We start from the raw sequence: 15,233 nt of genomic DNA on the forward strand, positions 1-15,233 counted from the left end.
TTGAATCAAATTCGTGAAATTATACAAATTTTGTATTTAAACCAAAATATCAAGGATTTGGATGAACTGATAGAAAAGTGATATATGGATGAAATGTAGACCAGAATGTTCTCTATAATTTTCCCATAGAACATGATCTCATCGATTACTCAGAAGCCAAGATAAGCGAGGTTTTTTGTTTCTTAACTCGTTTTTTCATCCAGAGTGCCCCAAGTAGTCATTTGTTGAGCTTCAACTATTTCAAAGAATTGTTGTATTTTGTGGGACTTTCCATTTAAAACCCTATTTTAAGTGTCTTGGTGGAGTAGAGGCAGTCAAATTGGCATCTGAGTGATTTCAAAGCGTTTTTATGGGAAAAATCATTTTTTTCACACTTAAACGGCAAAATCGAAGTGATAGCGTAGTCTGAGCGGAAAATGATGTATGGACGAAATGTAGAGACAAATGTGTTCTACAATTGTGTCGAAGTAATCATCAAAATCGGTTTAGCGACAGTCGAGATAATTGAGGTTATGTGATATTGAAATTGGTTTTTCGACTGTGGCGCCCCTGGTGTTGGTCCCACGAAGTTCAAATATTCTAGAAAGTTGTAGCATTTGGTGAGATCTTTCGTTTAAGCCCTCACTCATCAAAATCGGTCACATAGAACCGGAGATATGATTTTTTGAATTTCGTGAACTTTGACCCCTCATATCTCCGGTTCTGTTTTAACCACAGCGCGCATACGCACCATTTTGGAAACGTCCTAGACTGGACTACAACATACTAAAATTTCATTAACTTGCACAATGCCGTTTTTGAGAAAAGTGACTTTGAATTTCGATGAATTTTGACGCTATCACAGCGCCACCTGTGGTGACTTTTTGAACTTCCATCTGAAAGTGCTCATCGAGACGAAACCAAAAAGGTAAAATTTATGTCGCTATGTTAATTAGAACCGGAGATAGAGGCCGGTCAATGTTCGAACTTTGACCCCTTATAGCTCGGGTCAGGGGTTATGGATCGACTTAAGGTTTTTTTTGTTTGATAGGTATAATCAACGGCTACAACATACTAAATTTTCAGCCCGATGCACAATGGAATTTTTGAGTTATTTAACTTTTAAGATTTAAAAATTTTCTTTTTAAAAAAAGCGCCCCTAGCGGTGGTTTTATGAACTTGCGATGTTAGAAGGGGAAGTGGCATTTCACGAGAGCTTTCCAAAAAGCCCTCACTTTTTAAATTCTGACAATTAGAACCGGAGTTATGGCCATTTTAAGAAATTTTTTTTGGACCCTTATAGCTCGGGTCAGGGGGGTCGGGGGACCTTAAGTTTGGTATTGATGGAAAGCTCTAAGGCCCAGCTATAACATACTAAAATTTGAGTCCGCTGAATGCCATAGGGGCGGAGCTATTGAGAAAACAAAAAAAGGGGGGTCTTCAAAATGGCGGAAGGAGGGGTGGGGGGTGGGGGGTCTATGCACCAAGTTGCAATTTTCACCCGATATATAACCTTTGCCGAAAACCGCAAGTCGATATCTTTTTTAGTTTAGGAGCTATTAAGCTCCAAAGAGCGGCCGGCCGGGAACGTAACTTAGCCACATATATATTCGGAATCAGGAAGTGGCGAAACACATTTTGGCCAAATTTGAGGTCGATCGGACGACATGAAATTTTGTTAGGATTATAGTAGGTGAGATTTTGTTAAGAATCTCACCTAATATATACCGTCGTTGCGGGTGACTTTGCACATTTTTTCGCTGTTTTTCAACTTTACCCTCTAAAAGTGGATAGTTAAAGTGAAGGAAGGGGATGAATGGGTAAAATTATTTGTATTCAGTTGTTAATGAATGGATTTTGTGCCACTAACATTAATTTTATAAAATTTTACTATATTAAAAAAAATCAAGGAAAAAGGCTTGCACTTGGGATAAGGTGCGGGTGACTTTGCACTTTTTAATAAACACTAAAAATCAACAATTTCTGATAATAAACGACAATGAAGATCTTCATATCTAAGGGTAAGATGTACGAGATCTACAAGATGACGTGGTCGCCATCTTGATCTGACGTTTCAAACCCTAAAACTGGTCCAATTGGGTTGAAATTTTAGTATGTTGTAGCTGATGTCAAGACCTTTTCAAAACGTATCTATGTTCCAGTCTACGTCAACTATTTACCTAGATACAGAGGCTCAAAGTGTAAAATTTTGTAATACTCATATTTTGGCGGTCTTTTTTTTTAATCTTCAATATTTGAAACCTAAACGAAATGCCTCAGTAACCATTAAAAATGGTTGAGGCAATTATTTTATATATTTATTTACTGTAATACAATTTAAGAAAAAATAAACGAAAAGTGCATTTAATTAATTTTTTATTTTTCATCTTTGCGAAAACATTTTATAAGATTCTCAAACAATGCGCTGTTATAAACAAAAACATTACTTTTCTTTTTGTTTGTTTGTTAGATCTAATCGCCTCACGATAGCGCTGTCTTTTTTATGATAGTTTTGATAAAAGAAGCTCCCTGTAGTTCTGTATTCATGAAAATGTCAAAATTTTGAACTTGGAGCCCCTATATCCAGGCAATTACTTGACCTAGGTCGGATTTTATATATGTTCTGAAAAGGCCTTGACATCAGCTATAGAACATACTAAAATTTCAGCTCAATCGGATGAGATTTTTGTTAACGGATTAACTCGTTGAGCACTCACAACTCCACCTAGCGAAACTATAGCGATATCGTAATACGAGGCTAGCCGCGGTTATAGCACCCCTCAGAGTTACCACCCAAGCTGAACAGGTATTGGTACCGTTGGCTTAGAAGAGTCTTCGTCAGGGCAGGCTTTCTCCCTAAAACTCCTCCAGGCTCAACAGTCCTACTACAATAACCACAAAATTTTTTTAAGATACATGCCCTCAATTTTGCGATACTAAAGTTTAAAATATAAAAAAAGCTTTCCTTCAGCGCGTAATTCTGGAGAATAAATTACCAACAAGATTTTTAAATTTTGTTTCTAAATTTTCATGTCTAGTTCCATCATCGTATAATCCGGAACCTGGGAATACAACTTCTTTCAAGTTCCACATAAACTTATATTCCGAGGGTCTACATATTGCAAATTTTCAATATTTTTTTTTACTATCGAATTTTGAGATGAAACACATCTTTTGAAGGATTTGAGGACAACAACAATTCCGTTTACATAAGAGAGCTGGTAGCAACGTGTTCATCTTGACAAATTAAGCTAGTACTTGTTTCTGTTTTTGTTTGAGACATAAAAAAAACTATGGTGAATTTAAAAACATAAGGTTTTTGGGCATTAGAGTAATGACTAAAAAAGTGCTTAACAGGAAGCCCTTCATTACGTACACAGTAAAAAATTGTGTGAGAAATAAAGTTGTGTATGGGAAAAGTTGTGTAAATTCACAAGCACTATGATTGTAAATTGTAAAATTACTATCATATTCGTAGTACGATACTAACATAATGCTAGTAAAATTATGTATTGTGTAAGGAAATTTGTGTATTGGAAAATTTGTGTGAGAACTGTCAAAATTTCATTGTTTACTATTGCAATTTTTCTAAGATTTCAGACAATTTTTGCATTTTTAACTGCCTAATTGTCTTCTGGAATCATTCATTGGGTTCTTAAAATGTGCCTCAGTCGTGAAAAATGAGGAATAATTATGTAATAACAGAAAACAGAGGAAACGTCATGTAAATTAGAAAATTGACGATGCAACTCTTGGACATTTGCTGAAGAGAAGTAAGCAAGTCGGTAGCGCAGGCAGAAAACACGAGACCAACAACGCAAAGATTATGGGTTCAAGTCTCAGACTCTCTCATTTTTTTTTTCCTTTTTTTATTCTTTTTTTTTCTTTTTTTTTCTTAGTTTAATACCGAGACATATCACAGATAATACAAATAAACCGAACAAAATTGCTCTACAATCAAAATTATAGACAGGAAGCCATTTTATAAAATTGAAAATACACAACTTTGCCAATACACAACATTGCCAATACACAAAATTTACAACCATAGCGCTCGTGCAAAAATTACCAACGATAGTGGTTGTAAATTTTTTTACTGTGTACTTATTGAGAATACTTTTTATGTCATTATTACAAACTACTTAATTAAGGTACACAGTAAAAAAAATTACAACCACTACGATTGGTAATTTTTGCACGAGTGCTATGGTTGTAAATTTTGTGTATTGGAAATGTTGTGTATTGGCAAAGTTGTGTATTTTCAATTTAATAAAATGGCTTCCTGTCTATAATTTTGATTGTAGAGCAATTTTGTTCGGTTTATTTGTATTATCTGTGATATGTCTCGGTATTAAACTAAGAAAAAAAAGAAAAAAAGAATAAAAAAAGGAAAAAAAATAAGAGAGTGTCTGAGACTTGAACCCATAATCTTTGCGTTGATGGTCTCGTGTTTTCTGCCTGCGCTACCGACTTGCTTACTTCTCTTCAGCAAATGTCCAAGAGTTGCATCGTCAATTTTTCTAATATACATGACGCTTCCTCTGTTTTCTGTTATTACATAATTATTCCTCGTTTTTCACGACTGGGGCACATTTTAAGAACCCAATGAATGATTCCAGGAGACAATTAGGCAGTTAAAAATTCAAAAATTGTCTGAAATCTTAGAAAAATTGCAATAGTAAACAATGAAATTTTGACAGTTCTCACACAAATTTTCCCATACACAAATTTCATTACACAATACGTAATTTTACTAACATTATGTTAGTATCGTACCACCAATATGATAGTAATTTTACAATTTACAACCATAGTGCTTGTGAATTTACACAACTTTTCCCATACACAACTTTATTTCTCACACAATTTTTTACTGTGTAGGTTAAATCGTTAAATGGTTATGCGATTTTAGTATCGCTATTCGCCCCATTACGCTGATGTTTTGCTCATCTTCATATATTAAGTGTGATTCTTACATATTCACACGTATTTTTAAGCAGTGGAATTTTCCGCAACCTCCTAAAATTAGGTCATTAAATAAGCACTTAATGTTTGAGCCATACTGCCACGTTTAACCAGAGCCAGAACTAACTATCGTACCAAAAAACACAGCTAATTCTAGATAGTTTCGTCTAAAAACGATTAAAAGACTTCTCAGAACATAATTTCAAATAAAAGTCTCAAGTACTCAAAAGTAAAAGAACCAAGTTTTGTATCTCAAATCCCAATAAACTTAATTTTTAGAATTTTGAAAAATACCAATACGTTCATTTGTTGAAAAAAAAAAACTTCTTGACTTTGAAAAAAAAAATGTTTTACGGTTTAAACATATTGGAAGAAGCATCGTTGTCAAAAGTTTTGCCATTTTGCAAAGTTTCTTACAACTCCATAGCCTCCTTTTTTATCGGTTTATAATGGATTAAACCTGATTAAAGTTTTTTGGGGATTCAAAGTCCTCTCAGGAGAATTCAAATTTGTCATAATCGGTTGAGAAATATAGATAGATCCTTCTCCTCCTTAATTTCTAAAACTGTTTTAGTAATGAATGAGGAAAAGAATCTTAGGTTAAAATGCGATTTTTTGACTTTGAGAAATTTTTAAAAGGGATAATTTAGGAGTGTTGCAAGGTATGAATGAAATGACCATTTAGTTTTGTAATGCCGACTTCAGACCTAAGGCTTAGCCATATGGCTTAATTTCTCTAACTTCTTATCAGTCAAATTTTACATAAACTTTTGACTTAGAATTGCATTATAAAACTCAACTAATCTATTAGGTTCTAAAGAACCAAGTTAATTGGTTGTTCTTTAAGATTTTGAGACCTTCTGGAACAAGGCTCTGGTCTGAAGACGGTCTAAGGAGTGATTCATAAAGAATTTTAATTAAAGATAGTGCATAAAAAAAAGAAATCAATTATCTGGAATGAGGTCTCATGAAAACCCCAAATCATTATCTCTGAACTTTTGGCCTATATTAACTATTCTCCCTTATTTCGATTATGAAGTGATAGGATATTGGTTTCCCAAGGCTTTAAGTATTACTACATTTAATTTAAATATTTTTTGGTAAAGATAAAAAAGACATCCAAAAAGTATCAACAAAACCCATTTCTTTGAGTGCACTTCATTAATTACAATTGCATCAGAAACCATCATGTTTAAATGATTTTTTCCAAATTATTCAAGTCTAACCATTTCTCGACATTCAAAGGGATAATAATAAACAGCACAGCGAATTAATTCATTTTGTGGTGAAAGGAAACCGTCAGAATTGATTGAATGCATCGTGTTATAAATTAATTTGTCCAGACAACAAATTATTACTGAACACAAACACCTGTATAGACTTTTCTTTTTCAGCTGCATTCTTAAGTTCGTAACAATAATTTACCAGACACTCAGACAGTTCACCACAATATTAAAGTTCAGGGGCAATTATGTTTAAAATTAATAAGTGGACATTAAAACCACAAAAATGACCATTTTTGAATGTACAAAAATCCATAAATTAAGAACTTGGGATTTTCCTCAGGAAATTAAAATGAAAAAGATACATTGACTTCTGCATTTTTGTATAAATCAAAAAAGGAGCAAAATGCATAGAAAGGTCACAGAGGTAAATGATCTCACGTGAGAGAACAATCTTAAGATCATTGGTCACAATGGAAAATTTTCTTGCCATCAACCTTCAACTTTAATTTATATCACCTCTAAATTAATCGTCCAGCACAAGAAAAAATCGAAGAATTGAGAATCCCTACAATAAATCTCAATTTTGTATAACTCCTTATATCAATATTTACGTTAAACACCTACGCAATAAATCTTATCCCAGTTTAATGCCTCTTGAACTGCGAAAAATAAAGTATTTTGGCAAGAATTTGCCCAAAAGAATGTGAAATGATAACATTTAATGAATACCAAAGAAGAAAATTAGAATATAAATCAATAAACAAAGTTGGAAAAAAATCGAATATACTCGCGGTACTCGCGTATCCATCCAAATTTCTCGCAGAGTCTGGGAAAGGCTGAAAAGTGTGATTGATGAATAATTAATGTGTCGAGAAAAATCTCCAACAATTTCCCACCAATCTAGCAATTAATTAGAAAATAATTAGTCATGCTATTAATTTCATTGTCAGATAGAAAAAAAACATTGATATGGTCACTATCAACAAGTAATGTAGAAAATTTCTTGTGGAAAAACACTAAAAAAGTGAATCTGTAGAGAGAGAAAAAATGGGAGGATTTCAAGCAACATTAAAAAATCAGCTGAAAAAAACACTTTAAATGCTTGATTGCACCCAAAAAGAACTTTCTGATGAAGAATTGCATGATTAAACACCAAAGTTATTATATATATGAGTGAAATGTCGATGGCCAATTTCAATCCAACAGGTTTTTTGACGGCTTCTCTTTAATGATGCCGATTGGATTTAAAACATTTGTTTTATTGTATCCACAAATAAGAAGAAAGGGAAAATGATATTAAATGATCAAAAACATATTAACCCATTAAAATCGTGCCGTACATTTGCAATCGAATAGGCAAACACGATCACGTTTGGGACTTTCTGTTTTTTCAAAAAAATAAATAAATAAAAAATAACGGTACGGTACGCTTTGCAACCAGAAGAAGTTTTTTTTTGATGAAAACATAGATTATGTTGTTAAAAAACTTTCAAAAAGGGGAGATGAAATATCTCAGTTTTGCAGAATTTTTTTTGAATTTGAACTTGGTTTTCAGTGGAAACCACTAAAGTATTCAGTAAAAACAAATGTAGGAAAATGTGCCAAATTTCGGACAGCGCGCAATATCGGACACTTATTTTGTTTCTCAAAATTTTATTATTGAATAATTAAGTTTAAAAATGAACAAAACGGCGCCGGCTCTACCAAATAGATATAGAAAAATTCTTAGAAAGGTTCGGGAAGCCGGATTGAATGTCGGTCAAAACCCTAAAAGCCACAATCCCGGACGTCAAAATCTTGAAAGGGTCAAAATTTCGAATGGGCTAAAAGCCCGAAAAGCCAAAAATTAGAATGGGTCAAAGTCCCGAAAGACGAAAATCCCGAATAGCCAAAATCCCGAACGTTAAAATCCTGAAAGCCAAAATTCATAATTATGACAAGCGTTATAGTTACTCTCACGATTGCAACTGTGTTTGCTAAGAGGTAAAGAGAAATTTTCTGCCTTGGGGGATTATTCACACATTATCCTCCGTATACACAAAAAAAAAATTTGTAAAAATGTTCGTAAATGTTTGTGAATTCCTATGGGGGAGTTACGAAATGCTCGTAAATCGTATAATCCACAAACATGTTCGAAAAAGTTTGTACTTTTTCACAAACATTGTTTGTAACATGAGCACTTTACGAGCATTTTATGTACTTTTACTAACATTTGTTCGTAAATATTCGTAAACACACAAAAAATGTTCGTAAAGTTTTGTCATTTGTTCGTAAATGTTTGTTTTCCTGTAGAACATTTTACGAACATTTACGAACAAATGATAAAATTTTACGAACATTTTTTGTGTGTTTACGAACATTTACGAACAAATGTTTATAAAAGTACGAAAAAATGTTCATCAAATGATCATATTACGAACAATGTGTATGAAATAAGTACAAACTTTTACGAACTTGTTTGTGGGTTATACGATTCACGAGCATTTTGTGACTCCCCCATAAGAATTCACAAACATTTACGAACATTTTTACAAAATATTTTTTTCTGTGTACTTTCATGCTCCTCAAGATTTTGACCATTCGATATTTTAACCCTTTTAACCTCTTTAATTGTGGTCCATCCGAGATTTTAGCTTTCAGGATTTAGACTTTTCGAGATTTCGACCCATTCGGGGTTTTGCCCTTCAGGATTTTGAACAGTTAGGAATGTCGTCTCTTCGAAATTTTAGCTTTGAGGATTTTAACCTTCTCAGGATTTTTGCTTTCGGAATTTTGATTTTCCGGATTTCGATCCATTCGGACACAATTTTGCCTTCCAGGATTTCTACCTATTCGGGATTTTGGCCGACACCGGTCCAATACAGCACAAAAAAATTATATATTTTGTCTTTCAATTTTCAATGTATCAAGAATACTATATGGAATTCTGCCGATAACTTGATGCAAATAGAGAAAACACGGAATTTCGACCTGGTTCTTCTCCGAAATCCTACGAATCCAGCTCCGAAACATTAGCTAGAGAATAAAGGAGGAGAAGAACCAGGTCGAAATTCTGTGTTCTCTCTATTTGTATTAAGAATAATTTTAGAAAAAAAACAAATATGATACGTTTTTTTTTTAGATTCCAAAAACGTTTCTAGAACGAAAGTTAAAAAAAAATGAATAAAAATTTAAAATTTTAAGCTTATGACTTTAGGGCTTATACGCAACATGTCCGAAATTGGGCACAGTTCCCGTACAATTGTAATTTTTAATTTACATTTACATCTCAATTATCAGTGTTGAACGTTTCAATGGAATTATGTTTTATGTAAACACGTGTAATTAATTAAATAGAATTAAGTATCAAGAACTTAAAAATTGCACAAAAATTATAAGCTTGAGTAGCATTACATTGACAGTCGTGTGAAAACTTTCAGTAATTGCCGGCATGCTTTTATTCTTTGATTATGCATTATTTATCAAGATTTACAAACAAATCTAGCAATTCAACTCACAGGAAGATTATCGAAGAAACGAGTTCGAGTATTTCGTATAGTTTTACTAAAATTACATTACAATTTATTTTTGGGCAAAAATTTATTATTACTCCATCTGTCCCAAAAACCGTACGTTTTTGAAACATTTTGAGAATAGGAAATGATTTTTAGGATTTTTTGTCATTGGTAAAAATCTTATATTTATACATGACGCATTTGCAGAGCATTAATCATTTTACCTAAAAGATCCCTTATTTTCAATGATTTTATTCGAAAAAAAAAACATTTCTCAGGGTAAAAGTTTTTCCCAAACGTACGACTTTTTGGGAGAGAAGGAATAGGTTATAATCGCTTCACTACCGATTTTAACTGCTTGAAAATAGTTCATTCATTATCTAGGAATTAAAGACCTTTCCAATGAATCCAAACTTTCCACAATTGATAGATTAATACGCATTCTATACGCTTTTACATTTTTGATCTTGAAAAACTCATTGTAAAAGTGATTCAAGGGCATTTAATTCTATTTTGTTTCGTAGCTCGACTAACCAGAAATGCACTTCTGAATTATTTGATAAAACAAATTAACAATAAACTTGACAGATTCATTCGGATTCAATTGCAAAAGGGCGATAAATATATTGAAATCAACACATTTTTTTCAAAAATGTGAAATCTTTCACACACGGGAGCCTCAAAAAACCATTTTTTCCAACTTTTAAATTAATTAATAAATTTAAAATGAAAAATCCATTTACAAATTGATCTCAAATCAAATCATTTTAATTTCCTATTAATTAGAAATCATATATATCATACTAAGATATACCAAAGTTGCCTTTTTTTACAATCTTATGAAAATTCATCTATTGAGAGATTTCTTCGTTAATAAATGTTTCTTTTAGCCGTTGAAATTTAATAAATTAACCTTTCAGAATAAAGGGTTAATGTATTAATATGAGAAGTTTTTGGAATGAAACTTTGTAGCAAAATAAACAACAGCAAATTTGTAGACATTTTTATACAAAAAAAAAAATTTAATGGTTTTTTGTATGTGAAATTGTGGAATATTTTCAAGAGAAAAAATATCAGTGTGTTCACCTTTCGAGATCTTCTTTTATAAAATAAAACTAGTGATTTGACTTTTGATCGTATCTTAATAATCTCCACTTATAATTAATTATGAGATACGAAGCTTGCATAAAATATTCAGCTGCAGTTGAATAAGGAAAATTTTCGAAAACACAGAACTAAACAATTTAGGTTATTCTTTTTTAGCAAAAGCGTTTATTCAGCATCAGCGCAATTTAGAGAAAATCATATCGAGGTTATACAAAAATATTCAAAAAACGTTACCACAATATAACCAGAATTTCCCCACTGATCCTTATTCTGTAAAATGATCAGAAATTTTAGATAAAAGAAAACACTAATCTATCGAAAGTAAGACATTATCTAAGAAACATACCCAGAAGCCATAAAATTTACAATAAATTTTTATTTATTGCTGTCAAATAATTTCTCATTATATTCACATTAAAAGTACATTTTCCGATAACACAGGTATACAATGAAAAAAATTCTTAAGAAGTATTAGTTGATTTATTATGCTATTGGGTGTGCTAATTTAGAAAATAACTTTAATTTTTTTCAATCACATCACAATTCTGAGAATTTATTACTTTTGCCTTTTAGCTGTTTTGTTTTACTTAATTGATTATATCTCCGGTTTTAGTGAAGGGAATTTAAATTTTAGATATCTGTTGGAATGGTAAAGAGTTGCCCTACAACTTTATATTAATACATGAAATCAGTAAAACCACCCCTTGAGGGTGAAATAATGAGGTTTTTCTAAGAAATCCCCAAAAAAATGCTTTGTACTGAGGTTAAAAAAAAATCATATATAACAAACTAAACCAGATATTTAAGTGCTCTCTTTGGGAGAACATAGAGAGTCCTTTGGGGTATATATTTAACCAATAGAGACACCTCCTGTGATTTCTCTAAATGTCTCATTTATTGATCTTAGTTATTTTTGAAAATAAAAAATTCTGTCTTAGGGTAAATTAAGCTAATTCAAAACCTGCTCCAAATGGAAATTTTTCGCTACTCCAAATGGAAACGTCACTGTTTTCATGATAAATACAGTACCAAATTACTATATTTATATATTTTCTATACCACAGTTTCATTATCTAATTAATTTTGCTCCAAAAAAAGCGAAAATCAATTCATATTCACAAATTTTAATTTGTTAATTTTTCAGAAAAATTAAAAGTGTAACCCTTTCACCATCGATTTTTTCATCGATTAACCATGTTTTCCAATGAAAAATACAATAAGATGACTGTTTCTTATTTGTTTCTTTTTAGAATTTATGTTATATTTCTGGCTAATTTTAGTTGAATTAAGTGCAAATCTTTATTGTTAATGGTACGTGAAGTTTTCAAATGAAATAATTACCTATTTCGTGAACAAAAAGGGTTTTTCTGAAGTGTCTGCATAATGCTTCAATAGGAAACCCCGGAAATATGATTTTTTGGAGAGATTTTCTTATTGTTTTAGATGGGAAAGGAGAAAAGACCAGGAATAAGAACAAATTCTGTACTCAGGAGCAACTCAACAAGGTTTTGGAAGCCTTTCGTCGCAGTTTCACTTACACTGTTTGTCTCCAATTAGAAAATTTCCCTTGTCTCTATTTGGATTAATTTGTTTCCAATAAGAGCATTTTACACTCGCGTATTTTTCTTGTATTTAAGAAGTTTTCAAATTATATTTAAAGAATTTTGACTAAACAGTAACATTCTAGAAGAGTCAAAGGGCAAATTTATGTAATTCTCTTCAGAAAAAAATATGAACTTAATGTGTTGAATCTTCTGTCAAAGTTAAAGCATCTGGAAATGGTTTTGAATTAGAACACTTACCCTACAGCAAATTGTTCTAGGGATTTTTGGGATTCAATTCTTTATAGTCGGGAAATTAATTCTTTAGCAATAGATTGCTTAAATTTGTTTGGAAAACACAATCACAGCGAACAGACTGGGCTTTTCTACATGGTAATTGCTGTATGAGAAATGAATCGTAGTTTTTTTTTTTGATCACTATTTATCGAATTTTCGTTTAATTCTTCAATTTTCTTATATTATTTTCACCTAGTGCCACCGAGTATGAGATAAGGTAATACGGTAATGGAAAATCTGCGTAAGAATTGCAATGAAAATGCGTAAATTAACGAAATACAGTGAGGCTACGGTGTGCATTTTAGTGTCAATGTTATTCTGCCCTTAAGTTTCAATATTAAACAGATAAAAAATTTTAATTTGCATAATAAGCAAAGACACAAAAAGTGTGCCATACGTGCCATAATTTTTTCTTCATACTATTTATGGCATTTTTCATGCTTTCTGAAAACGCGATATCACCGATCTCATCAAAATAATCGTCATAATGGTGCGTAGTACGAGATAATTGATATTATTGATGGATAAATTTCTGGTTATAGCCAAACACTTGCCGAGTTAAATAAATAATAGGGGCTACATTGATATACATACATTTTTTCGTATATTTTTAAAGAAAACTGGACCTTACAATTAATTCATTTAGTTACAGAATTATTTTGTAGAGCTAGATTATATTACGCTTAAAGAAACTTTACTTTAAAAATATGCCAAAAACGTGTATCTTTGTAGTAGCTCCACAGTTAAAAGTAGCCCAATCTCTCCTCTTAACTAGAAATCAAATTTATCTAGCTTGATTTGTGAATAAGTATTCAAGATTAACATAAATGAGAATATTGAAATTCTTACTTGTATATTATTCATTTGAGATGAATTATGCGATATTAATATAAAATTTGTTTTGCTATAAAAGGTCTAAACCCAAGGTGCTATAAATTCATTTTCTATAAATATTTATGGCACACTGTTTTGTGTCTTAGCTAACTTTTCTTTTACTGATACAGTGATTTTTCCGTCATATTAGATCTCAAATGACCGATGATTCACTCATAATAGGATTAAAATTGATGAGTAGTCCTGAAATATAACAGATTATGACTAGATAATGTTACTATTAAGCCAATAAACAAAATTTTATTGATTTAATTCCACGCTTGTTACAAAACACCGTGAATTCAGCAACTTGTTTTCATCTTCATTTTGCAATCTTTTCTTCAATCGCATTGGCGCAGTTGAGAAAATAAACAAAATCAATCTCATCTCTTATTAAGTCATTTTGAGTCAATCGGAAATGTCTGATTAATATGGTAAATTGAAAGAGTAATTTGCAGGAGTACCTTCTAATTGTTCGTCACAGCAAAAAGCGATAGTTCATATTCATCATCTGAGTTCTCTTCATCCCATTCAATCGCGCTCATCAATTGCCATCAATTGCATTTATTGAGCCGATAATATGGATTATAAAGAGAAATATGAGAGGAGTGCCAAGACTATGTACAATTTTCACTCTCCCTCCGAGAAAACTAGGAAATATCGCATGGCTGAAGGCAACTTTCAGCGATCGAAGCTGGTTAGATATTGGTGCATATAACACTTACATATATATCATATATTAATGTATATAAAACGAGCGACAAGTGAAAAGCGAAATTGCATATTACCACCCATGCAATTGCCACTGTACACATTCACCCGTCCGTCTGTCCATTTCATTTGCTCTTTTGCTTTTGCGACTTCTTTTTTTTTTGGTGTGTACATACACATATTTTTCCAGCTAACACCGGACATGTCATTTTGCGCGCCGATCTCCCACCCACTCAATCTTCCTTCCCAACAACTATTATCCGTCTTTTTACAAATACACTTCAACTTCAAAGCCTTACGAGATACACAAAGATGCATTTGACGTAAAAAATCCTTTTATAAATTATCAGTTAGTTGTCATCAATTGAATTCTTAATAAGGCTAAATTTAGAATCAGAAGAAAGTGCTCATTTTTGCAGAATTTGTTTCAAATGCAACTTAAATGCCACCTAGCGGAAATTAATATAACTTTCCATGTCTGAAAAAGTTGTTGTACGTTATTTTCAGGCTTTTTAACTGCTCGAACTCCAGTGGAAAGTGAATAAATCACTCAATTTTGACCCATCCCTCTAAAAGTTCTAGGGTGGAGTAACCACTTATCGCCACTTTTAGGAAAAAGTGAAATTAATTGTATTATAACTTTCGACCACTTATTAGCAGATAACTCAAATTTGACACAAAAGTTACTTAGATATGTTAGCTCTACATTCGTCAAAACAAAAGTCCTACATTTCAACGCGGGAGTACATTAAAAGAAACTTATTTTTATTAACAATGCAAAAATACCCACTTCGTCGTCACTTTTTACCATTTTTCGCCTGTTCTGTAACCACTTCCCGCCACCCTCTTGAAAACGTCCAAACTCGATTATTTTGAGCAATATTATGCAAAGAATATGGTAAAGTGCCCTCAATTCGACAGATTCCTCAATTCGACCGGTAGAATTATTTATTCTATTTATTTACATATGCACTAATATTTGGCGTATGATCTAACATTAATAGGTCAATTATTACATAAATAAATACGAATCACTGACG

At 32.0% G+C, this 15,233-nt stretch overlaps 1 protein-coding gene across 3 annotated transcripts in view; it reads right to left on the reverse strand.

Annotated features, from left to right (window-relative positions):
* LOC129798824 (elongation of very long chain fatty acids protein 7) overlaps positions 1-15,233 on the reverse strand; it is a 47,387-nt gene that overhangs the window by 12,550 nt on the left and 19,604 nt on the right. The window lies entirely within an intron of this gene.

This window comes from Phlebotomus papatasi, chromosome 1 (genome assembly GCF_024763615.1).
Source record: "Phlebotomus papatasi isolate M1 chromosome 1, Ppap_2.1, whole genome shotgun sequence".
Taxonomy (NCBI): domain Eukaryota; kingdom Metazoa; phylum Arthropoda; class Insecta; order Diptera; family Psychodidae; genus Phlebotomus; species Phlebotomus papatasi.